The sequence below is a fragment of the Ammospiza nelsoni genome, chromosome 1, assembly GCF_027579445.1.
Source record: "Ammospiza nelsoni isolate bAmmNel1 chromosome 1, bAmmNel1.pri, whole genome shotgun sequence".
NCBI lineage: Eukaryota > Metazoa > Chordata > Aves > Passeriformes > Passerellidae > Ammospiza > Ammospiza nelsoni.
In genome coordinates this window covers 94020481-94047512 of record NC_080633.1, presented here as the reverse complement: position 1 = coordinate 94047512, position 27032 = coordinate 94020481, and the positions used below count along the sequence as shown (strand labels likewise).

Sequence of the window (27032 nt, the reverse complement as noted above, 5' to 3'; positions counted from 1 at the left end):
ACAAGGCATTAGGTAATGTAGCCTTCTCTGGAAATCTAGGGCTTGTGGGTTTTACTAATGTCCAGCAGAACAGTGAAGTCCTTACTTTATGAACGTAGCAGTTTTAATGCAAGGAAAAAGGGAAGCATTTGGCTGTTGGACAGACAGAGTTATATCCTTGCAGTTCCCCTACTGTTTGGTTTATTGTATAAAACAATATATTGTTTTATACCCAGGTGAAACTCATCATAAGACCCACAAGTGCTGGGAGAAGGTTGGTGATTGAACACCCTCCTTTCACTCAGCAGTTGCCTCCTAAGGTCAAGGCATCCTTGACAAGGCTTCACAGGACACAGGACACCTGTAAGCTTGTGTTGTATGAGAGTGAGGAGCAGCAGAGCCATCACAAGAGAGCTATTGCCCCAGCACAATACCTTGAAACTGATGCTGAGTATGAGATCACTACTGCTCTGCATGAGAGGTACCAGATCTGCTGACAATTCAGCTGACAAAGGCTAAGGTTTTGTTTATATGTTAAGCATGTAATAATAAGGCAGAGCATAGTCCTCTAAAGGAAAGGGTAAAGCACAGCAAATAAAATAACTATTGTTACTGGTTTAAGTTACCAAAGGTTTTGTCTCTTTTCCTCAGGTAATTGCAGTCATCACCTATTTCCTTGGAAATCTTAATATTGGTTCCTGTGAATTATTGCATGTTATCAACTACATTTTCATCACCAGCTGCCCTGCCAGGGGACTGGTGCAGACTCACCATGAAGCTCTCAGGTTCCCCAGTTGCAATGAATAATAACAACAAAGTTCCACCTTTTCTGAAATGCACCAAAAAATGAATGGTCGAGGGGCAACACCAAGAAAAGCAAAACAAACCATGCAAATGTTCTTGAGGTTGTTTTGAAAGACTTACTGATGTGAAACTCAGTACTTTAATCATTATTCAAAACCTTGAATCCCATTATGATTTTCCAGTCATTGAAGGATGGAGTCTAAGCAGGTAGGAATTAAGAAAAGCTCTGTAGGAAGAGGTTTTTCACAGCCTTGGGTGAATATTACTCATACTTGCATATTCTTCTTTCCACATGTCAAAGGTCTGACGAGACAAAGAGCTGTGCCTTGGATGGTTTTGAAATCCATCAATCTCCACTGGTCCTGAAAGGACCCTCTGAGGAAAGGTTTTTTGCCTACACAAATATCACAGCACTTCAAGGGGCCCATGCCTTCAGGTACATAACACTGTGTTTCGAAAGAATATTTCCCTGAGGTAAGAAGAAAAGTACAGCTGTCCCACATTGCATGAAGTCTACCTACTCCTTTGCAGGTGTCCTGGTTTGAAAAGGAAGTGAGTTTTTTGGGAGTTTGGTGGTCAAACCAATAGGTGCCCAGATTTGAATATTGGCACCTGGTGTGGCCACTGAGGACATGGATACACCTCTGAGAACACAGGGGGTTAAAAGCAGAGAACTCCCAGGAAAACTCTCTCTTGGTTCCGGTGAAAGAGGTCGGACCTCCCCTGCCCCGCTGTGGGCTGGGCGGGGAAAGGGAAGCCATGCGGCCGGGTGAGGTAGGCTGGAGCCTTGGACAGAGAAGGGAGGTGAAGGCCCCTGCAGGATGGAAGGGTGGAGGAACACTGAGAGGGATCGGGCAGCCCCCGCAGAGAGAGAGAGAGAGAGCCTGTGCCTGTGCCACCATGAAATTTGGTATCGTGCTGGCAGCATGGCCGAAGGAGAAGGGGAGGGGTGGCACAGCAAGGGGCCCGGCAGGGCAGCGAGATAATTCTGGACAGGCAGAGCCTGAGATTTTAACCCTTTTCTTGGATGATGGAAACCGTACAAATGCTGATCCTCCTGGAGTTGAATGAGAAGAGATAGAGATGAAATAGGAGGAAATGGGCCAATGTGATGCAAGTTTGTGCAAGAGAAAGATGTCCGAGAGAAGTTGAGAAGAATCCCAGGTGGGAGGAGATGATGGAGTGGCCTTTGGTAGGACTTTTCTTGTATAGCCATGGATAGAACCATTTTTCCTGTGACACAAAGACTGCATTTAGGGGGAGGCAATGGCTTGGAGCCAAGAGAGTTCAGTGATGTTATGTGAAGCATGAACACAGACGACCGGTGAGGAGGGTGGTGGTGTCCTCCGTCTTCAGTGAAGAAGAAGACGGAGGACACCGTCTTCTCTGTTCTCGAGACCCCTCAGCCCCAGGGGATGAATTTGGGGGGGACAGGTGTCCAGGAAGTGAGAGACTGTTGCTTTTTTGGAACTGGACAAAGCACCCTTAAAAGGGGAATGCTAGAAGCAGCTCCGGTCCATGTGCAGTGGTGAGAGCATTTGGCATGGAAGGAAGATGTCACGATGGCAAATGTTCTCCAGGCAGTGCCACGTGAGACATGGAAACACAAGAGGTCTTCAACTGTGTTTCCAGGGAAAGGCTATGGCACAAGAGGGACTCCTCTCTCCTTGATGAACTGAGAATTGATTATCTGAAAGGTGGTGATGACTGAGAGCTGGTGATCTGAGTGAGGGGTGGCAAATGAATTGAGAATCCAAGGTTTTGTCCTACTGTGATGTATTTGAAATTTGGTGGGGGGAGAAGGAATGTTTTTGGGGGGTTTTCATTCTGAGTTCTGTGTGTGCTTATTTTTACATATAGTTGTAAGTTAATAAAGTTGATTTTTTTTCTTTATTCCTAAGATGGAACCTGCTTTGCTCTATTCCTGGTCACATCTCACAGCAGACACTAGGGAAAATATATTTTCAGGGGGGCACTGGCATTGCGCCAGCATCAAACCATGACATTGTTGGTTCCCTGACCGGGAATTGAACCCGGGCCGCGGCGGTGAGAGCGCCGAATCCTCACCACTAGACCATCAGGGAGAACAATCTCCCATTCTTCCAAAATAAAAGCATAATTCAAAATTATTACATTATTACCAAGAATGAGTAGGACAAACATGACACCTTTTAAAAATTACTATTCAAGTGTAGTTTAAATCCAGACTCATCTATTAGCTTATATATTATTTCCATTTATGAATACAAACAATATTCTTGCCTTCCTTCCCTAACACCAGTGACTCACATTTTGGGGTTTTTTTCTATAAACCAATACCATATATCACAAAATAAGGTAAATTTTTGTATTGTGAGGCTATGTAGTTCATGTACAAATTATGCCTTTGCCATTTTTCTTTTAAACATGACATTTTTGCTCCTGGTTTCTTTCTTTTCTCAGATTTTTCATGGCAATTGATTTTTTTTTAGTTGGAAACAAATTGAAATACAAAGCAGACCTTTTTCCTTCTAAATTGCACAGCCAGTTTGGATCAGAAAGAATAAAGGACTCCTCACAACATTACTTTAGTAGGTCTTGCTGGTGAGGAGAAAATGTGCCTAACGATGAATACTTGATGAGATTTTATTAAAGCTTGCCATCAATTCCTTGCCTTAAATGTTACAGGTTGTGAAAGCACATTAACACCAGAGGATACAGCTTCTAAGGCTCACCCTGCACAATAAACACTATGGCTGGATCCCAGATACTGGCAGCACTCCAAGATGAGTTTCTGCTGATGACAGTCAGTGCTGGCAAGGGCTGGACCCAGACATGGACCTGGACCCAGAGCCAGAGCCATCAGAGTGGCGTGGGTGGCCAGTGCTCATGGGATGAGCAGTGGACAAACACCCTGAGCCTTGCCCCACAGCCTCACCTGGGGTTATGGCTCTAAACAGGTCACTAAATATTTCCGCTGCGGCTTCCCCAGCTCCTGCCTTTTCACCAAATGCTTTCAGCAATATGTGAAGAGGTACAGATGGGCCCAACCCTGCAGAATTGCTGAGACCACTCACAACCAGAGACCTTGCAGCCTCTGAGTATTGGGCTGGTATGGCAGGACAGCAAAAGCCATCCAAAACAGCCCTGGGCCACACAGCCAGCACAATTTCCCTATTTGCTGACCGGCATCAGGGACATACAATCCTTTTTCTCGGTGTGAACTCTTAATATTTTCTGTGGAAACCCCATCTGCTAAGGTTCAGGCAAACCCAGAGAAACCTCCTCCCCACAGATCCCCAGGGCTTTAACATGCATTGGTGGCCAGAAGCCAAGTACATTTTGGGGAGTAGCAGCAAACAGCTGCTTTTCAGACTCTTCACAACAGTTTTAAGACCTGTTTCATGCAGTTATTACTAGCATGATCCAAGCTCAGCTTCCAACCTTGGCATGAGCAGGACCTATTAGCCTGTTTGCCTAAGGAAACATTAAGCAGAGTGATCATTAATATTTTTTAACCCACTGGCCAGCTTCAATCAAATTTGGCAGCCACACAGCAGTCTTGGAGACCTCAAGTTCCTACAAGGTTCATGAACCATATGTGTGGCTGGGACAGTGGAAATGGAAGGAAAAGCAGGCCACCCTGTATGAGACCTCAGAGAGCCCAGTGAGACCGAGATGCTGTGGATGACCTGCTCCAGGAAAGCTTCTCAATGTTTTTCCATCTGCATGGACACAGGAGTGTCCAGAGGAAAAGCAGATTTCAGTATTTCCAGCACCATTTTTTTACAGCAGTATCATGAACTTAGACTCTGTGTCCAATGTCCCTCTATTGGAACCAGCCCTTGCTGCGAGATGAAAACAGAATTAATTTTGTGAATGTCAGAAGCCTCTCAGAGGGTTTCTCTGGTGCCAGCTGCAGTTGCTTCCCCTTGTTTGGAGGGACAGCCACATCCAGCCAGGCAGTGAGGAAAATGAGGAAGCTATTGCTCTCTGCTTGAAAACGTGCCTTTGTTCAAAGCAGTGTTTTTGTCATGAGCACACGTGCCTGCAGGGAGCTTCCTTCAGGGACTCGGCTGTAAAATGAGGCCACAAGGGCAGGCACAGACGGCCTGCAAAGTCCCCCGGCTGTTTCTCTGAATGGCTGCCTTAACAAGGAGGTACAACGACAGCCTGTGCTCATAGAGACTTCAAAACCCGGCCAGCAGCAGCTTCCTCACTAGGTTGTTTTTTTGGTTGGTTTTGTTTTTGTTTTTTTTTTTATTATTCTAAACGGCACATTTTAAAACAGAAGATTAGCATGTCTCCTGTAATAGCAGCAGTTTTGCTTCAGTGCCTCAGCAGAAGGCAGCTAAAGAGGACAAGCTGAATCTGGACACAAGGAATTTGCAATGAGCAGTCTTTCCTCAGGACTGGCCTCAGCACAGATCACAGAAAGCTGTGCTTCTTCACTGATCCAGGCTAAAGCAACCTAATTAAAGATGCCAGAAGTTATTTCTAGTAACAAAGCCAACAAACACTCTTCTGAGTGATTAGCATTTTTCAGACTCATTAAGAAAAATAAAAAATCTTTATCCCATTCTTTTGGTTCAGTGCTGCAATGTTTCCCTAAGGCACAGGCCAGCTAAAAAGAGAGGCTCTGAGAGATGTGCAAAGATAGCACCATTGTCAACCAAAGAAACCTCCTTCAATTATTCAGAGCATCTGCTGTTCTCGAATTTCTCATTCTTAGAGCTCCAGCTAAGTGGTGCATTTGGCAGTTGTTCTTATTAACTCACAGGACAGCACAACTAAGGAACATATGTATTCACAAGATAATTGATGCTCAAAGTGAATATTGTGGTAAGAAGTTTCCACACACATTTGTAAACTATCTGCCAAATACATATTTTTGAAGAGTAGGGAACTTCATATGGAAAAGGTGAATGTAATCCTAAGTAGACAGGAAACAAAACTGTCTATTTTTATACTTCATTAACAGCCAGAAAATTGACCAAAATACTCACAAAGGTGCAAGCATTGAAAACCAGTGAACACAGCCTACAGACAACTGACAACTAGGAAAATCAGTCTTACTGACATCTACTGGTAATATTTTGCATCTGAAAGGCACACTGGAGTTCATTTCATGGCAAAACAATATTTAAGAAGGTAGCTGTGAGAGCTTTGTGTCTCTACTGCCATGCTATGAATTAGAAAAATTCAATCAGACCTTGTTATCTCCACGACTAAACTAAGATACTGAAATGACATGAACTTCACACAGAGTTGACAGACAGCATGCTCATTTTATCATATTAATTCATCTGGAGTGTATTCCTAATGGCATTCTAATTCCAAGATCCCTTTCACAAAATATCACCTTGATGGGAAGAGAGGATGCTTCATTTGGCTGGCCAACCCAGCCCATCGTCCCAAGCCATTGCATTTCATCTCCTCAGGAGTGGTTAGACACTACAGTTGACTGAACCAAAGAAATCCCCTCTGTTTCCTCAGTTGTCACAGATACACTGCCCTTTCTGTGTCTCTGCTGGCAGTATTTCTTTCCAAGTTGCCAGCTGAAAGGGAGCCTGAATATATCAGCTAGAAGTGGCTGGATCCCCCTATATATGGTCTGTCAGGAAAGACAAGCAAACTACCTCCAGTAAAACCATGGTGAGATGGTGAATAATATACCCCAGCAACCTGCAGTAAGGCTATATGTACATTTATATACATGTATGTGTATGTATATACACACACACACATCTATACATCAGTGATGTGCATGGTTTCTAACAAGACAAAGGAGTGGGCAGGTTCAGAGTGTTGTCTGCATTGTGACTTCACAAATCACCAATCTGGTTTTGTTCCTTTCAATCAGAAAGTTTTTTGATTCCTTCAGCGGGTAAAAAAAAAAAAAAAAAGAAAAGAAAAAAAAAAAAAGGAAAAAAAAAAAAAGAAAAAAAGAAAAGGATCGGGTATTATAGTGCATTTTCCTTATTCCCCTTTCACCGCACAAACCGTCCCGTCTTCAAACTCTCTTAGAAAAGTGGAAAAGTGTTAGGCAGGGGCCCTTTCAATGCATCCCGTCCCGGCGACGATCCCGCAGCCGCAGGAAGGTGCCACAGAGCCACGGCCGTGCCCTCAGCAGCCAGGCCCCGAGCCCTGGGCCTGGGCAGGGCAGGTGGGCTCAGCCCGGCTCAGGGTCTCTCCACGGCCGTGGGATGGGCGGAGGCTCCGAGGGCAAAGGCAAGGGGTGAGAAGGGGTGCCCGGGGAGCTGGGACGCGACACTTACTGCAGAACTGCCTCCGCCTGACCCCGCAGCGCCAGAGCCGCGTCCGCACCCAGTGCAGGCACGGGGACAGGTCCATGGCTCCGCGGGCCGCCCGTCCCCGGGGCCACCGGGCACGGCCCGCTCCCCGCCGGGCAAACCTGCGGCAGCCCCCGGCCAGCCTCCGGGCCGCCGGCAGGATGCGGCGGGCGGCCGCCGAGGCCCTGCCGTCCCTTTGTCGCCATGCCATGTTTTATGCATGAAGGTAATTTCATCCCGATTCTCCGCGCCCGGTGTCTACGTGAGCTCCTGCGACGTGCAGGAGGCACGGCACCAGTCCCTAGGGAGAGCGAGCGTCTCCCCTGGGCCGGGGAAGGCGCCCGGGGAGAAACGGGGCCTTGCCCAGAAGTTTACACGTGTAAGTCTGCAGGTGCTGCAGGTGCTGCGGGCACCCTGGAACAGGAGAGGTCCGAAGGTATTAGGGAGCCCTGCAGAAACCCGTGTGCACTTTGGTCACAACATCATGGCCCGCGTCTGAAACATCAGCCCCGTTGCTGCCTTCTGAGGAAACAGGAGCGTGAGGACACTACAGCTTTAGCATGTCTGTGTCAGTGCTGCACTGCTAGGGGTGGTCAGCATTTCTCACATTCTAATTTCACTTTTGCTATATACAAAATACAATTCCCAAAGTAATTTCCACAGTGACTCTTGCAACACACTCACTGCTGCCTGAGGCACTTGTTTTATAACATAACTAAAAGGCTCCTTCTCTGTTGAGTTCACACCACCACAGAATTTCACAGAATAATCTGAGTTGGGAGAGATTCACAAAGACCATCAAGTCCATCTCCTGGCCTTGCACAGGACCATCCCCAAGAGTCACACAAGGTGCCTGAGAGTATTGCCTGAGCACTTCTTGAACTCTGTCAGGCTTTGTGCTGTGACCACTTCCCTGGGAGTCTATTCCAGTGCCCAGCCACCATCTGGGGGAAAAAATTTTTTCTCAATATCCTGCCTAAACCTCCCCTGACACAGCTTCAGGCCATTCCCTCGGTCCTGTCACAGAGATCAGTGCCTACTGCTCCTCTTCCCCTCATGAGGAAGCCATACACTGCAATGAGGTCTGTCCTGAATCCCCTTTCCAGGCTGAACAGACCAAGTGACCTCAGGTGCTCCTCAAACGGCTTCCCTTCAAGGCCCTTCACCATCTTCTTTGCCCTCCTTTGGACACTCTCTAATAGTTTAATATTTTATATTAACTGCCCCCAGCACTGGAGGTGAGGCTGCCCCAGTGCAGAGCAGATCGGGACAATCCTCTCCCTTTCCCGGCTGGTGTTGCTGGGCCTGGTGCACCCCAGGACAGGCTTGGCCTTCTGGGTGCCAGGGCACTGCTGACTGAGGTTCAACTTGCCATTGACCAGAACCCCCAGGTCCCTTTCTACAGCACTGCTTTCCAGCATCTCATTCCCCAGTCTGTATATACATTTGGCAGTTTAGGCCCTGCTGTCACACCTTTAAGCTTTGCCTCAACAAATACATTTGTAGGGTTTACTTTAAATGTTCCCTATATCAAAAGAAAGAGGTTACTCCCCCCCACACACATGTACTGCACACCTTTTGCTAGGAAAGAGCAAATCTAAGATGTGGGTCTGGAGTACATAGGCTCTGTTGTAAATGTATAGGCTGTATCCTATCCAGAATTCCAGCAGCTTTTCCATTGCCACATGCAGCTGAGACCACTGAAGGCTTCACTCGAGGACAGCAAGGCCTGCCATATGCGCCAGTGTAACTGGAGAGTGGTGGATGGCCAGGTTTCAGATTTCCTTGTCATTTGAATCTCACAGCAGGGTCATCCAAAGGGCCATCGTTGATTTTTTGCTCTTGACACAGGCAGGTAAATCTTGTGCTCTCATTGTAATGATAAGTACAACCCAGCAGATGCATTTGAGCTTTGTTTTAAAGCTCTTTTGATTAATCCTGATCTGGACTAAATGTAGCATTTTGAATCCCTATTGGGAATATGAAAACTTAGTGCTATTTGCCCTGAAGATTACATTAAACCCCAGGAATGAGCCCATAGCTCATCCACACTGGGAATTCACACCGGATTCTGCATGACAACCCCAAGTAGCCTAGAGATTTACAACCAAACCCACAAATCACTGTCAAATCAAGATACGAAATTCCACAGACACTCATTACATTTTGCCAAGCAACAGTCATGTCAGACTATTCATTTGGAGCTGATCAGAAACTTAAGAAATGGATGGTGCAGAAACACTTTGAAAAATATGAAGAATCCACGCTGAGTCTTGTGTCACTGTGCATTTGGAGACTGGTCAGTGATTTGGTCACATACTGTGGTGGGCAACACTGCAGGCATAACAGGGAGCAGCTGACCCAGGTTATGTTCCCCACTGACTTGCTTCCAGTATTTCAATGGGCACTGTCACCTATTTCTATCAAGAAAGACTCATCCAATGACGCTTGAATGAGCTGAAATTGTGGCTGTCTGTACCAGAGTGAAAGGGATTCCTGGGTCACCATGTCCGGCTTCAGCTACTTTGACAATCCTAGCATATTTCCAGGTCTTTAATAAATTATATCTCAGAATTAGGCTTCCTGTCCTCTTTTACTTGAGGAAGAAAGAAATAGGGGTGCAGGGGACTTTAGGTGGTGAAAATTCACTTCTTGATTAGAATTCAGCACAGCTGTGATCTCAGTGTCATCAGTTACTTGCACTGATGCTGATGCACATAATTTACAGCAATAAATGAAATATAACAGCAGGTATGTGTGGGCTGGAAATAGAATTTAGACCTGAAATGAGAAAGGTATGACAGCTTTGGTGTATTTTATGCTTTAATAGTGCTTATAATTGTCCTTTTAGAACTGTACAGACAAATAGAATAATGTAAGAGATGGGCTAGGTAGGATTCAATTTTGCTTGTTTAAGGAAAATACATTACAATGACAAGTATATTTGTGCTGATGATAGCTTGTTTTCTTCAGTATTTGATGTTTGTCTTCCTCTTTTTTTTTTTTTTTTTTAAACACAAACTCACCTAAGCTCAGAACTGGCTATTTGTAGACATATTTTTACCTTAGAGTAGGCAGAAGTCCTAATTTTTACACTTGGTTGGTTCCAATTCAGTATTATTTTTTCATAACATCCTGCACGATTTACGTGCAGTCCTCTGGCACCAGAGTGCAAAGGAGAGATTCAGAAAAGCTTAATTATGCACATCATTTTTGACTCCACCACCCCTTCAATTTTCCTCCTGTAAATGAATGATGACATGTCAGAGTCACAAGGCAGGGCACTCAGCATGTGTGTCTTTCTGCATTTTCCTTTAAAACCTTGGTGGAGAGGAGGAGACATGCAGTTGCATGGAAGAAACAGGAACTATTGAGCTGGTTTGCATCCAGTCATGGTGCTCCTGTAACTCCAACCTACAAGAAATACCTTGGCAACTGCTAATGAAGGCATCAGCCAACAAAGGCAACATCTTTTAGTCATCACAGAGTTCCTAAGGTTAAATATAACTGCTCAATCTGATGCTTGCCATTGACCTCCCAGTGCAATGTGGTTGTCTAGCAGCTGCTGCTGTTCCTCTGGAAAGACAGAGACCTCCTGCAGATCATGACAACCACAAACTGCTGCCTCAAGCCCTGACACGTGGCTCTACTATTTTCTTCCTTAACATGCTGCTGGTAAACAAACACAGTGCATGAGGCCTTTTCCTCAGCAGAAGGGATCTGTTGTGTGGCTGAGGTGCTCTGAAAGGCTTTGAGGTGCTCTGACTGCAACGTAAGCAAGAACTTTTCAAGATAGCAAACCATAACCCTGCTAAATGTTGGAGCATTGTACTTTGGTAGGTCAAACTTCTGTTTTGTTATGCAGTGGTTTTCAATCTTGTTTAATACTTGAGAATAGTGATGTAGTGACGTTAGTGGATGTCAAGAGTACACAGTGCACTCTGGGATGGAGTAAGGAGCATTTCAGAGAAAGCTTCCACTTAAGCCCCTCACTCCTTGTGCTTCACTGCAATGATTCAGTTAACTAAATCACTGGCTAACAGGGTTTATAAATACTGCAAGGGGGTAGCTGGGGGAAGGCAGGATTGCTGGCTCGGGATACAACCCTGGCCGCTCAGATCCCATACTGCAGTGCAGTGCTGTGCTCTTCTTGTGCCACCTACTGACCAGTTCCTCCTGGCTTTCGGTTCGGAAACTGAACATTTTCCAGTTTATTTTAAATGCAAGTATTTGATATTGCCTTTTGCCCAAGCAATTAATGGCTGGTGAATACAGTCAGTCTTCATGCCTTGATAACATCCTCTAATTTAGAGCTGAGCCACCCTATCCTGCGCTAGCTGGCTCAGTGCAGGGAGGGATGGGATGGGATGAGATGGGATGGGATAGAGCTACCCTGCAGAATTAAGATAATACTTTCAACGATTTTTAAAATTAAAAATGAAGGAAATGGCTAAATGGATGTGTGTTAAGCTGTAGGTTAGGTTTAGATGTAGGTTTAGCTGTACAGCTGCCTGTTTGCATTTATCTTGGGTAGATGGTGTTGGCCTAACATTGTGAATTGTTCTGCCAGAGGTGAAATGGGGGCTTAAACAATTGTAGTGGGCTCAGTGTTGGTATTGCTCTGCAAATGTTTGTGATAGCCACTGTCTTCCTCACTCTAACTGTGGCAGTTTACCTTCTGATGGCTTCAGGTTGAAAAGAGTGATTCCAGCCCTCATCAAGAGCTGACTGAAACCTGTAACGAGCAGCACATTGATAGGACAAGACTGGGATTGGGAATCTTGTATGACTGTGGCATCAATGAGTAATTTCTCCACAATAGTACCATCAGAGGACTGTGCAGGCTGTAGCGTTTGCCCATCAGAACAGGTGGTTGTTGTTCTAGAGCTTCTCACTCTAGGAAAAGTGTGATCAGAATGACACTTTTTCCTACATATGATTTTAAATTACCACTTTGTTCTCGGCCCAAAGCAGCCTTGACCAGGCCAAGGCGTGATGCTGGAGAAATTGCTTCCAGCTGCAGTTGTTTCCTCCCACTTGTACTCTCCTCCAGCTGCACATTTCAGAGGGGCCATGACATCAATGTGTATTTTAAAACATATGTGGAAAATAAGCTTTCAGTTTTCTTCATTGCTAAATGGGCTGGCTATCTCTTGCAGCTCTGTATTAAATGAGAAGTTATGGCAGGATTGTTCACCCTATAATAAAAACATGATGTAAATTTCATATACTCTTTAAAGGGTAGACCATGGTAGACAGAGAGAGACCATGGATAAATTTTGTATTTGGGGACACAGTATTTTCTTTCTAATTATTTAAAGCTCAGTATGTGATCTTAATTAATGCTTTCTTCTTGCATTTTTCTTGTTGGCCCGCAGGCAATTTCTTCTAAAATTAATTGGATTAATCATTCCAGAAATCTCAACTGGATGATTCCATATATATGAAATATTTTTAGAAACAATTTCAAGGATTGGCAAGCATTTGGATTTTGTTGCCAATAAACTTGGCACACCACTGTACACAGAGAAGTTTTTTTAGGTAGCTATAGGAGATTTCCTGTTCTGTGCTCAACTATCCTGCAGGACCTGCCACAGTGCATAAAAGATGCAGGATTTAGAAATCATCTAATGCTTCCCATGTGCATACATGGATTTGAGTGAGAAACACTGCAGGAAGCTCACCTCTGAAAAAAATAAAAAGCCTTCAAACTAGGTTGCTGGCCCAGAATAACGGTGGGACACGTGACAGTCATACCTCTTGAAATATTTATCTTAGCTTTTTCTCATCAAACATTGAAAATACAGCTGCACCACTTATGGGTCAATAAATAAATACTGTACTTCAGGCAAAATTCTGTTGTTTCCTTAATCTTTTCCTAAACTTCCTTTTTTTCCACTTGCAGAAAGTTACCCAGTGCAGTGAAACCAGTCCATTAAGCCAGGCTTTCTGGCTATCCATCCTTTCACAGGTGTGAGAGCTAAACCAGCTGCAAAACCCTTCCAGATGCATAAACTCATGGTCTATAGGGCTGTGTTTCTGCAAAGGAGGAAGCCTAAAATAGGAGTTGCTGTGAGAGTGGGGTTCAAATGGAAGCTCCCAGTATGATTTTTCTGGAGTCTTCCTCTTTGAAAAGATGGACCCAGACAGAACACCAGAAAGTACAAATTTGTGTCTGTTAAGTACCTTTGGAACACTTTATTAGAATGCTTTTATTAGATAAGTAGGTCTCACTCTAAAGGCCTCTTAAGAATAAGTGATATCACTTAAAATGATTTTAAGTGATATCCATTCCCAAATTTATTGAGCTGCTTTCAGTCTTTTCCTTTGAAACCTGCTCCCTTACTTACTCTTTTAAAATACCATTTTTGATAGCCTTGTTAATCAACTCGCCTGTTAATTTCATCTCAAATTTTCAGGGTTTAGTTGTACTCTTTATTCTTGTAACTATTTTTTCTCTTCTTATTCCTTTTAAATATATTCTGATTGCTTACACATTGCTGCTTTCTCCACTATATTCTCTGACTATATTTTATTATTCTGCATTTTTCTCTTTAAAGTTACCTTTTGGCAATTATGACTCCAGTACCAAGCACAGCACTACAGGAACTTCACAGGCCAGAAATTTATGTCTTTCTTTTTCAGAGTTATGCTCTTGCAAGCACTGTGGTATATAGTCCTATATGAGTGACTATGAGGAAAGCTCCCACCCTGTTTGCATTTCAGTCTTCACAATTGTCTTTCTATACGCAAATTTACTTCCTCGGATTCAGATTTCATATTTATATAATGGTGATTATTACTGTGCTTCCAGAATTTTTAATAATATTCCATAGAATAAGGAGTGGTTAATTATCACCTATAATTATAACATACTTGGTTACCTTAAACCAGAGAAAGAGATGGCACTTAGTCTAATATTTTTAAAGATGAGTTACTATTTACCTCAATTATTCCTTAAGATAATTTGTCTGTCTTAATAATCGTGTCAGAAGGTGCTGCTCACCTCTTGGAATGGACATAAACTAAGAATCACCACCTCTTGTGGCTAATATTATATGGAGTCCCAGTGCAGTCATTTTCCTTCATGATTTCTGACTTTGTAAATCTGATGGAGACCCTAATGGCATGACTGAAAGCTAAAGAAAATCTAAACCTGTATTCTAACCTATTGTATTCTCAAACTGAGGTTGCACAAGAGACCAGGTAGCAGGCAAATGAGTTCAGATTTCTCTATAGTTTGATAGAAACTTTTCCTTCTACTGGCTTATGACCCAGGTGCTTTTACTAACTGACTGCCTTAGAAAAGCATGCCTGATTAAACATTTCTGAGCATTGTTTCTGCCCCACCTTGCTCCCCTCTGAAACAAATGACTGTATAAAAATAATCTTTTAGGCTTATTGCAGAGAATCAAAGACTTGAACTCGGTGCACTGCTGTGAAGGGACATCAGTGGTCATCCAGAAAATACAAACAAATCATTGAGTCTGAAAAATCGTGTTTCAAAAGTAGTTCACCCCAGTCCACGGGCACATTCTTTTCCTTCTGAAATTCAGGCTTCAAAAGCTGAAACTTGAAAATTGTGTTCCAAATATTTGTAATAAAATTACAAAAGGAGGCATCCCACGCTCCAGCAGCATGATAGCACTTGCATCATTATGTAAATAAACTGTGAATTAGGCTTGAGTTTCTCTTCAAAATGAAGGACTTGATCACAGCTTTATGGACAGCTTTCTGGTCCGAGACTTGGTTTGACATGTCCCACAGCTTGCTCAGAGAATGACAGAAAAATTAGGATTTGAAGGGGCTTCTGGAGGGCATTTCACCTAACTCCATGTTCAGATTGGTTCAAATGACATTCCTCAGGGCCCTTTCCAACTGTGCTTTGAAAGGTTTGTGTATCTTGGAATGATATGTGATGTCCTAAAATGTTCCTGCCACAAGCTAAGTATTCATTCAAAGCATATTCATCCAAACTGAGAAGTCCAGAACAAACATTGCCCTTTGCTTAGGAAAGAGGCTTGGATGAGTCTTTCAGCTCTTAAGTTCATAAGGGTTCATTAAAAGGTGATCTTAAAGCCCCAAAAGCAACAGAGCTCAAAAATCTGGGTTTTTCTGACTTCATTTGTTGGATGGGTTAAAGTGTCGGATATTGTCACTGTGGACAAATGGCCATTTACATCTTCATAATGGTCACACATGGAAAAGTCAGTGATCTCTTTCCCCTGACTGTTGTACTTTGGGAGAAATTATGCCCTCTGCAGAGGCAAAACAGACTGAGCTTGAGTCAGGTAACACTTTCATTACCAGTCTCTGGACTATCCCAGTGAACTTTTCAAGAGCAGGAAGATAATTTGCATTGTCTTCCTCACTCTCTTTCTTTTACTTGGGCAAAGCTTTCAGCCGATACCCGAAGAAGTTAGACATACCCTCTCCGGCATCTCTGCTCAAAATTCACTTTTCTCATGATGAAGTACAAATCATTCTCGTCTGACATCCCTTAAACTCAATGGATGAGCAGAAATGCCTGTTTTTTTCCGTCTTTCACTCTTGTCCTCCTAGCACACATCATCAGCTGTAACCCATTTTGCCTACCTGATACTTCTTGTCCACTTTGTAGACACAGAGGGCATGAGGTGATGTCTAATTACCTTTTTACCTTTGAATATTTTGTTAGAACAAAGCCCAGCACACTGAGTTCCTAGGAGTTGGTGCAATTTAAACAATAAAAATAAATAACCACGTAGGAAGAAATGCCAGGTTGGAGTGAGGGGTGTTTCAAGCCCATTACAATTCCATTTCCTTGAACTAAAAAGGTTTTGAGACATGTTTTTTGCTAGTAGAAGGACAATTAAGAAACCAGTGATTTAAAGAGAATCTCAAAGGTTATTTGTTAAACTTTATGGTGGCAGCAGAAACAATATGCTGAAGTCAAAACTCATCCTGTCCCCAGATCAGGATGGCACTCTCACACATTTCTTCTGCTCCCTAGGCTAAGGTCTGCCCTGCAAAGGTCTGACAGGGGGCTAGGGGACCAGGGCTAATAATCTCAAAAACGTCTGCTGGGAGATCACGCTACTCCTGCTTGGCCAGTTCTTGCAAATGGTTTTATGGAAAAAAAATTGTTCCTCCAATTCCACAAAGGACTAGAAGTGAAATCTCCCAATGAGATGATCCTTGGGCTAACTTCTCCTGAAGGATAGTCTGGCTGGTTTAAAAAAAACCTGTGTCTGGCTGCTAGGTAAGCAAAGCCTCCAAAGCTATTTTCTCTCCCTGGGAGACAGGAAGTTTAATTGTTCTTAACCATATAAAAACATAAACAAAAAAGCCCAAACCCATATTTATACTGATATTTCTTTGGCTTCTCAAAGAAATTACAGGTAAAGAAAACTTTGCCCTAAAGGCAATGGACAGATGATTCAAAATGTAATTGGGTTATTTTTATTTTGGCACTTTGCAGCCACAAGGTGTCATTCCTTACTCACGAGAAGAACCAGTGGCTGCTATACTGCTCTCAAACAGATCTGAAGCAAAGTTTATGGCTCCTCCAGAAGCAAGAGCAGTTAGGGGAAAAGAGAACAAAAACCCAGTAAATGCAAAGGACAATCATAAAACTCAACTGCAAAATCTTCTCTTTCACCTTGTGAGGAGATCACATACATGCTTTGTAATATTAGATACAGAGCTCTCCTGAATAGCTAATGGATGGAATAAAAACTGAATGCCATTGTTATTTTCCTTCAGTATTTCAGTTTTTATGAGATATATTAAAAAGTTGCACTCTCCTCAACATGCTTCTATTTAATGAAGATGTGAAAAAGATCAGCAAAAAACAAGAAAGCTTTGGAGACACATCCAGAAACACTTAACACTTCAGAATAACAAGTGACAGAAGAAAAAAACAGTGACAAAAAAGGAAAAGTCAGGCTTTCAAAAAGCTCAGCATTTACACTGTCTGTTAAATAGCCAGATTTTTCAACTGTGCTTCAGTAATGAAACACCTTCTTGCCAACTGATGCTTTATAAACAGCATTTCTGTCCTCAGAAGTCCTAGCAGAGCACTAACAGTCCAGATGAAACGTAGCAAAGACATTTTTCCCTTTTACCCTAGCTAATGGACATTGAATTCCCTCTGGGTTCCCCAGGTGAACTCCATGTGCTCTGAGTGGTTGTTCAGCATTCCATACTAACACTGAGTGCTAGCAGGCGAGATTAGCACTGATTTGCCAGGGAGGAAAAATACACATTACATGGCATGTGTAATTTAGTGGGATTCTGAACTGTCTCATTCAGTGCTGCTATGTTTTTTTTCACCTGTAAGATTATGTCTGAATATGCATGAATTTATGTTCCATGGTGTCATATTAGGGAGGAGGAAGGCATTTTGGTCTTCCTTTTGGGATTTCTTATGCATTTGGAAAAAGCTGTAAAGGGGAGAATTTTTTTTCTGTTCAGTCCTTAGCAAAATAATCTTTTAGTGCATTCACACTCTGAAAATTAATTAAAGATGGTGTGTTTTCACTTGAGTAGGTATCTCCAGATCTTAGTTAGTCTTAAGTGCTTTTCCTGCCTCTTAGCACCCCTCTGCAGCACGGGCCGCCATCAACTCTGCTGGCCTTTTTGCCGTGGGTTGCCCCGTGTGTCAGAGCCACCAGAGAGAGCAAGCTGTCACTTAGAGCGTCAGCTGGTGGCCGCTCGGTGACACACGCGCAGCCGGAGCCTGGAGCTTGTCAGCACGACCCTTGATTACCAGCGTCATTCCAGCTTAAGGTGGAAGGAAGCCAGCTCAGCTGCTGGAGACTTGACTGAGCTGGCAGCTCAAGGAAACACTTTCTCTTTCAAATCAAGCCTATTTCATGGGGAAATCATTGGTACACAGGAAAACATTGCCAGCTCTGTGAAAGGTCTCTAGGGAGAAGCTGCACTTCACAAGGGAATTAGCATAAACTAGGTGGGTCATCCAAGGGAATGAGAAGCAAATGATCATTTTATGCCCTTGGAAAAAAAAGGGAAGGAGGATTGTAAGTCTGGTGAAGCAGGAAGTTGCTTCAGGAGAGATTATTTTGTGTAAGTACTACAGAAAACTCAAAAGACTTCACTGGGCAGCTTCCATTCCCTGGGGTGAGCATCTCCTGCTGTCTCACAGCTCAGCAGCTTTGGCACATTCTGCACTCAAAGCACTGGCATGTGTGGCATTAAATACATTGGCAGATATTGCATCTCCCCAAACTAACTGGTGTATGCTGTGTGCTCGTCTCCAGGCTCGTCCCTTGTGCAGCAAGGACATCTGGCACATTTTCCCTAACAAAAAACCCAAAAGTTTTATGGCTGAACATCCTTGTTTTGGAAATAACAGCTTTGCGGGGGCCTAATTCCTTTGCTGGGAAAGGAAATGAGTCGATTGGGTGTGTGCAGCTGGGAAGAGTGAGGAGGAGTGAAGTCTTTGTGTTTGTGCCAGTTTTTCCCCTCTTTTTGCTGAATCACAGCTGAATACTTAAATCCAGCACTACAGAACAACATGGGACAAAATCTGAAGATCACTCTTAGGTGCAGGTAGAGCATAAAAAAGGTCTGCCAAAGGTCTGAGTGTATTTGTGTTCACCCCGAGATGATGACAACACACATTTTACTGTTTATTAAAGAACATTAATTTCAGATGCTGCCTGATGTAAAACTGGAAATAGATACAGTTACTCCCAAGGTAGCAGTAATAAAATAAAGGTTCACAGAGCCCCTAGTTTCCTGGGAAATGTGCCTACAACACTGCTGTTGGAAAGGAGCAGCCAGCCTGATTTGTGTCAGACTGTGCTCAGCAAGGGGCGGAAGGGCTATACTTCTCATCAGGAAGCCCTCCAAACTCCCTGGAGAGGTGTAAAGCAATTATGGCTGGCACATGGATTAGAAGAAAGCTGGATCTCCTCAACAATTTCAAAATATTAGTGAGTTTTTTTCTGTCACCCACCTCTGCCCCAAAGGAATAGGTTTCTCTTTCTCAAACGCTGTCCTTTGGGTGTCCTGCTATTGCTGCTGCAGATCTCTGGAGTCTTTCTGATTTCTCTGCCAGGGCTCTGACAGTACTAAGGTGAATGCTGAATTAGCTCTTCAGCTTCTATTTTCACCCAAAACCACAGTTTTTTACCTCAGCTTCCTCCCAGCCCTATCTGCAAATGTTGCAGTATGCATATTTTACTGCATACTCACTATATAGGATATTTTTAAACAGGTTGTTTCCATCTCTAACTCTCCTTATTTGGTTTCAATTTATTCCAAGTGCTACAACTAAAAGAAAGGTAGGAAAACACCTATATCCATATATCTGTTTGCAGCACAAGGAGCATCACTGCCAGCTTCACGTGTCCTTGAACTGAGCTGGTCAGCTGGGCTCTGCTCCAGTGCCTGGGGACGTTGGCAGGGTCAGCACAGCCTCTCAGTCTCTACAGACCCCTCTGTCTGCTGCCAGGCTCATTTCAGGTCCTATCACCCATCAGAAACACAACCGTGCTCACTGAACAATTTAATGCAAGTTTTCTGACAAAGACTTTCAGCTTCTGCTACACTGAATGCAAATGAGTGTGTGTAACACTGACCAAGGTTTCCTGTGATGAAGTTACCTGTGAATAAGAGAAGTCACTTGTCTACCCAGATAAGTTCAGCTGTATAGGAATCTGAATAAAGCCATGCCATGAATACAGAAAGAGATTATATCTTCTCTGGTTATATATAAACTCAGATTCTTGCAACTCTCAAAAAGCCTATGGCAATATTTAGTTTAAAACTGTTTTAAAGGTAGAAAAACAATGCCAGGAGCCTCTGTGTGAATTTCAAAATGAAGAGACTTTCTTAAGAGTAGGCCAAAAAAAAAACCAAAAAGAAAAGCAAGCAAGTACCCAAAGTAATCAGCCAGGCTAGTGGTAGACTATGGTTCTGTCTAGGAAAGAATTTTAGCTGCTTGTGTCACTTGGTGTCTCACCAAGCAAACCCTCTCTTCCCTCTGTGCCAAGTGAGGCAGCAGCCTAGCTGTTTGAAATCAGAGAGCAATGGAATTTTCCAAAGCACAAAATTTAATGAGTTGTTACAAAACAAAAATAATTTTTGACCTCTTGCTGAAGAATGGGGGACTAATGCTTTCTATCAGCAGAGAGCTGTTAATGTGTTGAAAAGATGACGCTGATTCCTTGATGGAGGCACGAATGAATTAGAATGAGGGAAGGAAAATTGTCATCTTGTACTGAGCACCTCATAATTTTGCTGTCAGTTGAAGAGCTAAGATTACTGCCAGCAGCAGATAATACACAGTGAAAGGAACCAAAAGCATCAAGTTGCAGGGAAAAAAAAAAAAGTGTGTGTGCAGTGAGGCAGGGAAGGAAGAAAGGGTAATAAAAACCTGTTCTGAACACTACATTAACCACTTAGGGGCAGACTGAAGGCTGCTAAATGGATCCTTTCTGTTGAAATGAAGAAGAGCTTGTCCCTGACACTGCTTTACTGCACATAATCATAATAATCCAATTTTTTTTGAGAAATGGTGTTACAGAAAATGACAGCCAAGGTTGGTAACTGGGAAAAATGCTTCCAAAAATCCTTAACGAAATTCATTATTCCCCCGTGGAAGTAACCAGTAATTATTTTCAGAGATCATTTAAGCACTTGAACTTGATGAGAACTGGTGCTCCTATGCCAAAAGCAAACTTCAGGCTGATTGTGAAATAAGTTGTTCTTGTTGTACTAGTTTGTTATGTAAATTGTCCAGAGGGGGAACAGTAATAATACCATTTGACCTATACTGCTGACAGAAAAACACAGGTTGTAAACTGTGAATATTACAGCCAGTCACACAGTTTTCTATTTGCAATCTTTATGTCCTGCCTTAAATAATGTGGTCTTGTTTCTGCTCCCCTGACTGGGAGGCATCTGCAATTGAGATCAAAATGTGGGCTGGAGATTAGAAACTGCAGATAGTTATTCATAAAACTTGTGCTTTGCAGATCACTGATTACATTCTGAAGACCAATGTGGGTAATTCTTTCCTAATAGTAAATACATTTAGTTAGTCTGTGGTCTTTCCAATGGTGATTTGAGATCAGAGAAATGGCAGAGTAGTCTAAAGCATTCACAGAAAGTTAAAAGATGATCTGTGATTTTCTGGAGTGTCTGCTCTTTATGAGTGTGATCTCAATATCATGATATACTGATTTGTTTTGGATTTTCTCACCTGGATTTCAGTACAGCCCTGCAAAGAGTTGTAACAGCCTGGTTTGTGTGTCAGCCCTGATAGGCAGCTCAGCCCCACACAGCTGCTTGCTCACTCCTACCATGGGTTGGGGAGAGAATAGGAAGGGCAAAGTGAGAAAATGTACGGGTTGAGATAAACACAGTTTAATAAGTAAAAAGGCAAGGATACTAAAAAAGAAACAAACAAAAATCCACCACAAACCTACACACACGCACACAAAAGCAATAACAAAAAAAGCACACAAGAAAGACAACTGATGCAAGAAATAGCAACTGCTGTCCTTGAGCCAACTAGTGCCTGGCCAGTCCCCAGCTTTTATTGCTGATCATTATGTTGTACGGTATGGGATGTCCCTTTTGTCACAGAGGTCAGCTCTGCCCTACGTCTGTCCCCTCCAAACCCACCCACCCCCAGCCCACTCACTGGTGCATCAATGTGAGAAGTAAAAGCAGCTTTGACACTGTGTAAGCACTGCTCTGCAGTAGCTAACACATACCCATGTTATTATCAACATGATTTTTCAGCAAAACCCTAAAAGATAGCACCCTATAGGCTGCTGCCAAGAAAATTAACTCTGCCCCAGCCAAAACCAGTACAAACCAGTCAAGTGACTATGAAATGTGGTAATAGGGTGAGCAGAAACGTCTTAGGCTGTTTTTGCTGATGGCATTCCATGGAACTTCACAGCAGGCTTTCCTTCCACAGCCTCCTCATATTTGTGGCTTATCTCAGGAATTTTACAAGTGTTTTTCCTCTTACTGTTCTCTAAGTGTTCCCTTGGTGCTGCTTCAGGTCACTGCCTCTGCAGCAAAATGTCCAGTGATTTCATGGTACTGGAGAAGTTCTCTGAGCACCCTTTGCCATGCAAGGGAGGAAAGACTGAGCATGCTTAGGCTTAGTGTAAATTCCAGAAATAAAAACTGTGCCAGGGACCCCTCTCAGCCCTGGAAAGCAAACATTGCATTAAAAAGCTGCTCCTGGATCTGAGCTGCCAAGTGCCAGCTAGCAAATACCTCTCCATCACTGCATAGTGACCAAGGTGCTCCACAGACCCTTTGAAGGCTCAGGGAGCTCATTAGCACAGACACATGCCCCCACATGCTCATCATTCTTATCACCCAGTAACCCAGGTTTGGGTTGGAAGAGACCTTAAAGATCATCTAGTTCAACCCCCTGCAATGGGCAGAGATGCCACACATTTAACCGAGTTGCTGAAAGCCTCAGCCAGTCTGGCCTCGGACACTTCCAGGGATGGGGCATCCACAACTTCTCTGGGCAAGCTGTTTCAGTGCCTCACCACCCTCACAATAAAGAATTTCTTCCAAATATCTGATCTAAATCTACCCTCTGAATGTTTAAAGCCACTACCCCTTATCCCACTACATGCCTTTGTAGAGGTCCCCCCCTCTCTGGCTTTCCTGTAAGCTCCCTTTAGGTACTGAAAGGCTGCTATACAGTCACCCTGGAGCCTTCTCTTCTCCAGGATGAACAGCCCCAATCTCTCAGCCTGTCTTCATAGCAGAGATGCTGTAGCACACTAATCATCTTCATGGTCCTCCTCTGGACTCGCTCCAACCTTTTCTGCGTTGGGGATCCCAGAGCTGGTCTCACTACTCATCACTGGGCCATTCAGGCTGTTTTTCTATTAATGACTTTTCTCTTCTCACATGTGGTGTGGCCATGTTTCTCCTGCTTTTTTTAAAGCTACTGATGTAAATTTACCTCTTTTTTTTTTTTTTTTTTTTTTGCTGGTAGGCAGAATTAGGTGATGTGAAGTAATACCCTCAGTCATTGGTAGACTTCCTTGCAGTACCCTGAGGGCCACCATAAATGGCAAGAACTGCTTCTTGCCCATTTAACAAACCAAAACCTCTCAAAACATTTGATTCAGTAGTGGCATTAGTCCCCAAATACCAGCCCTCTTAGGAATTAAAAATAGGGCTTGGAATTAATAGCTTAAAGATACCATTTTTCACTGAGACTGAAACGGCCATATGTGGAAGCAAACCTACTCAGAGGAACATATGCGTGTGTGCTGATGAAAGGAGGTTGTGTGTGTTGGTGATAATCCTATTGCACAGGATTTTGCTTCAGGCTTGAAGAGTGATGATTTGAATATGAAAAAATAACACTTTTAAAAATAATTTTCTCCAAGTCATTGATGAAGTATATCCATCCAGAAAACATGATGTGACCTCAACTTTATTGTGTTAGTCAACTCTTATGTTAATATCCTGCTATGGTCAGACCCAGAAATAGAAATCTCATTTTGCCAGTAAATTCCTATTACATTGCAATACCACATCTGATGCTGTTTTATATTAGAAACATGCAGCTAGGACATTCTTGCAGTTTGTTCACATTGCTTTCCCTGCTTGCTAATTCCACTGTATTTTATTTGTAAAACTTTCATAAGCTGTCCAGAGATGATCAGAGTTCCTTGTTTTATTTTACAAAACATCTAGGACAACTCGAGCACTCTGGAAATGGCAAGGAGAGCTCTAGAAAGATCTCATCCTCACAGGAAGTTCTCATGAATCTGGAGATAACTGTGGATTTTCAAAGTGGGTGCAAAGATGAGTGCAAAATAACCCCCAAAAAAGAGTTCCCCCCACATAGTACTGTAACAAGCTGAGCAATTTTCCAGACTGTGAAAAAGATCAAGACTATTTCAGTTTAGAACACTGTTCTGCAAAAGTTCTGTAAATGGTTTACCAACATAAGTGTGCAGAGGTTCTCAGACTGTATTGTGCAAGCTCCTCCATGGGAAGAAGCTTGTGCAAAGGGAGAAGTACCATACCAAATATTACTGCTACAGGACACATCAGAGTTCAGGTCTAGTGTATGAAAGGAAACCCCTGCATGTTCTAGCCACATGCCAAACTTTTCATAAAAGTGGCTGAAATTCAAAATGTTGCTAGCTCAGTGTACCTAGAGAGCTTGTTTTGCACTTAAAATTCACATGTAATTGCTGCTAGTGTTCTCTTTAGTCACTATATATTCCACCTTTTGTGGTGCCAAAGCAGTATGGTTGAAGATAACTTTTCCTATACATTTCTCACCCTTTCTCCCTGTCTCTCAGGCTATCAGAGTGTGAGAAGTTATAACTCACCATTTAGGCTTAGCATGCTCTCTTAAAGGCTCTTGACACACCATATGGTCAATGACCTCTCCAGAATCTGCTGCTTCTGAGAATGCTTTTTGAGATTTAAAGAACATAATTTTTGCAGCAGAGGTTGCTAGGTTGAATGGAAGGTATTGGTATTGATGGAAGGACTGTTAGTAGCTTCTGCAGGGGAAGAAGTAAGAATAATAAAGGCTGAGAGAGAAGCTCAAACTACCAAAAAGGAGAGAGAATTATTGAAAGCGAAGGGAGACGACCCATCTTTTGATCAGCATCGAACTCCTATTTATTGATCTATCAGGCACCTTTTTATAACAGTGTTAATTAAGCTCATACATATTGCAAAACCCAAGCTCATCATAGGCTACAGATAAAACATTAATCCCTCCTTTTGTTTTCAATACCTGTGGTTTGTTACTGAAACCAAGATTTGTGTTCTCACCCTGATATGAATGGTTCTCAAAACCTCCATGTCTGTTCCCAAAACAGCCAAGGACAGAATGTTTACCTGTTATGAGAAGACTGCCTGAGAACCCTGCTGTTTATAAAAATGTGCCTGAGAACCTAATTATTTACAGAAACAGGCTTGGGAACTGCTGCTTACAACTGCCTTTTACTTTTCCATCAGCTGTATATTTTCATGGCCTTTTTTCCTTCAAGCCATGTCTGAGCAAAATTCTCCAACAGAGAATCATGCTCAGTTTGAAATTTAGGTCAGAACTACTTCAGATTTATTTTTATACAGGTTCATTTCATCCACTTCACTGCTACAAAGAAAATCTGTCTTCTTCAGTTACCTCAGCCAGTACAAATAATTTCTGTGGAGTTTCACCACCTCAATTACAGGTACTAGTTAATATCACAGGGCTGGAAACCAATCAGGAAGCATTGATTGATTAAGCTGGAGTCAATGGTAAGAAAAAGAGGCTTGCCAAGACATCTGACATCCCCAGTAGAGATGAGATTTCACATACCCTAAAGCTGATGGAGCTTGCCTTGGGGACAGGTGACCCAAGTAACTGCAATGCTCACATACCTGTTTTAAATGCTTTAAAATGTTAAGTTTCCATTCAGTATCTCACTCAGTGTATTTCACGTGTTTCTAGTAATACCTTGTACAGAACAGAGAAAAACAAGATGCCAGTATAGACAGCTCATTTAGGAATGATCTGCTTTTGCCCCTAGTTCAGCATCTCAAGTTATACAAATTCTAAGTGTCTAAGTGTGATGGGATATGCAAAGGATTATGCTTTCATGAGAGAGAGCTAAGTAGCAGAAGCAAATGAGCTCTTTAGCAACAAAGATCCTGGTTTTACACAAATATGTCAGCTAAAAATGTTAGAAGCAAGAGGAATATGGAAATAGATGATAAAATAATAATAGAATCATTTAGGTTGGAAAAGACCTCCAAGATCATCAAGTCCAACAGTTAACACAGTACTGCCCAGTCCACAACTAAACTGTGTCCCTAAATATCACAACTGCATGCCTTTTAAATACCTCCAAGGAGGGTGACTGCATCACTTCCCTGGGCAGTCTGTTCCAATGCTTGACAATCCTTTCAGTGAAGGAATTGTACTTAATTTTCAGTCTAAACCTCCTATCTGCCCAAGACAGGCTTCAGCTATCACATCATCCACCAATTCCTCCTCCAATATTAAAAACTATCTGCCCAGCAGGTACATTCCCTAGTTGTCTTTCTTTCCAGCTTTGTCTTCCACACGCTCCAGGACCCTCCTAGACTATTTTCTCTTTGCTGTATTTCCAGCAGACATCTGGTGAGTTGAAGTCTACCATGATTACAAGGTCCAGTGGTTGTGAGATTTCTCTCAACTGCTTACAGAATATTTAATCTGCCTTTTCATCCTGGTTGTATGGTCTATAATAGGCTCCCATCAGGATATCTGCCTATCTTCCCCCTGATTCTTACCCATAAACACTCAACCCTATCATCACCATCACTAAGCTCCAGACAATCAAAACACTCACCAACATACAGGCCTACCCCACCACCTCTCCTTCCTTGCCTACTCCTTCTGAAGAGTTTGTAGCCTTCCATTGCAGCACTCCAGTTGTGCAACTCATCCCACCATGTTTCTGTGTTGGAAATTTTCTTGCTGCACTGTGGATTCTGGTTCCTCCAGTTTATTGCCTGTGCTGCATGCACTGGTGTAGACGTACCTCAGCTGGGTTATTGGTCCTGCCACCTTCCTAGAAGGAGAAGCCCTATTTCCTGCCTGGCCATTGCAGGCACTTTTGTGGTTTCTGACATATCAGTGACCCTTGCATGGATCTCCATCCTCTCTCTCCACTGAGACAGCAGGCAAGGACCTTGCTAGTGCTCTGTCCCTCAAACACTGGCATGCTCCTCCCAGACTTATCTCCAGTGAGCCTGGTTTTATCCCTTTCCCCCTCCAAACACAGTGGAATAAAATTAAAAAATCTATTGAGAAAAATTCTGGTTAAGAGTTTCATGAGGCATCAACTGCTCCTGGTAATTATCTTTTTAGCGATACCATCAAAGTATGCCTTATCAAAACATACATATTTGCTGCTGCATTTATATTCACCCTCTTTAAAATCAAGACAAAATACTTTTTTTTGAGTGCAAGGTACTGAA

At 42.9% G+C, this 27032-nt stretch overlaps 1 non-coding gene across 1 annotated transcript; it reads right to left on the bottom strand.

The window, feature by feature from the left end:
- Positions 1-2795: 2795 nt before the first annotated feature.
- TRNAE-CUC (transfer RNA glutamic acid (anticodon CUC)) lies at positions 2796-2867 on the bottom strand. Its single transcript has one exon. It is a non-coding gene; the product is annotated as a tRNA-Glu (tRNA).
- Between the last annotated feature and the right edge of the window lie 24165 nt (positions 2868-27032).